Below are 1739 nucleotides of genomic sequence, written 5' to 3' on the forward strand. Positions count from 1 at the left end.
CCCCCCCTTTGCCTGGAGCTCCTCCGCGGTAGCTGCTCCTGCGGTCGAACCAGATACACGGATGCCAAAGGCCCGCGGTCAGCTTCTGCAGTGCCCTACTCTTTACCAGGTGCGCCTCCTCCTCCCGGCATCCATTACTGTTGCTTCATCACAGTCAACTCCATGTGGTCATGGTCGGCAAATACATCTCTCTCTCCCATTTTGTTTAGCCTTTGACTGACCATGATTTCACCTTTTAGGTGTTCAATCTATTTTGGTCCTGAACAAAGGCGGATAGGAGTTCCTACGAGCAGTCATATTTCTCAAGGTATATCCCTCTGTTCCAGATCCAGATCCAACTCTTGTCTTGGTTGATGCATCTAAGATATGTTTAGTTCCTCCCCATATGCTTTAGAATGTGTTTTCTGTACTGCCATAAAGCTATAAATGCTATATATGCATAGAGCCAGTAAGAAATATAATTTAGTGCCCTTGAGTAATACTGAAATATTCAGCATGGTCTTTGTCAACTTGTTTCATGCCATTCTATGAAAGCTACATGATTGATGCATGTGCTTTGTGCGGACTATGTAAAAACATTTGATTTCAGTGTCCATCAATACTATTTTCTTCATATGAGCTAATTTCATTGCTTACCTCTATTCATATCTTCATGGTGTTATAGCTTTGTTTCATTATGAGTTTACTAGAGCTTGCTGCATGTTTATTCCAAGGCTTCGCTCCTTGTTATTCTTAATGCATACTGTATGTATACCTTGTGCCAGCCCCCTTGGTCTATCTTTTGAAATCGTGCTCATGGAGCTGGTCGAGCTATCCACCGTTTCTCTAGCTGAAGCAATGTTTGAGAAACTCGAGCTCCCTAAACCAGTCTACCATGTGCATCAGCTTGAGCAGGGTGGGTATAAAGCGCAGGTTGAATTTCACCGTACAAAAGAGCGTTTTCATGCTTCAGCACGCCGGGTTAAACTGCCAAGCCCTGTATGTGTGGATGGGGAGGCATCAATGAATCACATGGAATCCAGAGAGGCATTAATGTGTATCATCTTGATTGTCGCCTTGACCTTATCAATCCTCTTCTTCCCTCCGTGTACCAAACCTTCTCTCGCTCACCCTGTCTCTTCCAGACCATCGTCGTTGTTCCTCAACTTCGATTGCAATATCAACACGTCAGTTCCTCAGGTGGATCCTCACTGAATCAGACCGCTTAACAGGCGAACCTTTACCAACATGGTATTATTTCAATTTTGAGTTAGTGTTGTTCCTTAGAGACATGGTCAAATATTGAGAAATTTTAGATTTGCTTGCATCTTGGTTTGCCCGTGACTGAAATCAATATTTCTTCATTGCTAACAAGAAAAGATCAGTTGTCTCATGCAGATGCATACCCTGTTGATATGTTACTGCTCATTTCAGAAGTGTTTGATTCATCCTAGCTAATTCAAGTTAACCTGGGTACAACAATAGATAGACATTTATTTATGGACAACAATAGTAGTGAGCAGGCAATGTAAAATGCATTTCTGTTAGTTCGACAAAACTGACGGTACTTTGTTCTTGCTTCTATATCCTGATTTGGCAATTTTATGATTGGTCTCTCAATATTTCAACTTGCATGGTTTGAATTAGTTTCACATGCTAAAGTATATAGTTTGAACATAGGTATTCCTTAATTTTTCATATAAAAGGTTTAGAATTATTACCCTTTGTGCTTGCTAAAACTCGAAGTTACTAACAAATGC

General features: G+C 41.1%; 1 long non-coding RNA gene across 11 annotated transcripts in view; it reads left to right on the forward strand.

The window, feature by feature from the left end:
* Positions 1-1496, forward strand: part of LOC119310829 — a 7867-nt gene extending 6371 nt beyond the window's left edge. For 4 of the 11 annotated variants that reach the window (XR_005150764.1, XR_005150761.1, XR_005150765.1 and 1 more), the window contains 2 exons: positions 19-109; positions 240-753. This is a non-coding gene — a long non-coding RNA (uncharacterized LOC119310829). The other 7 variants (XR_005150757.1, XR_005150756.1, XR_005150760.1 and 4 more) reach the window with 3 other exon arrangements.
* Positions 1497-1739: the final 243 nt, after the last annotated feature.

This window comes from Triticum dicoccoides, chromosome 5B (assembly GCF_002162155.2).
Source record: "Triticum dicoccoides isolate Atlit2015 ecotype Zavitan chromosome 5B, WEW_v2.0, whole genome shotgun sequence".
Lineage (NCBI taxonomy): Eukaryota > Viridiplantae > Streptophyta > Magnoliopsida > Poales > Poaceae > Triticum > Triticum dicoccoides.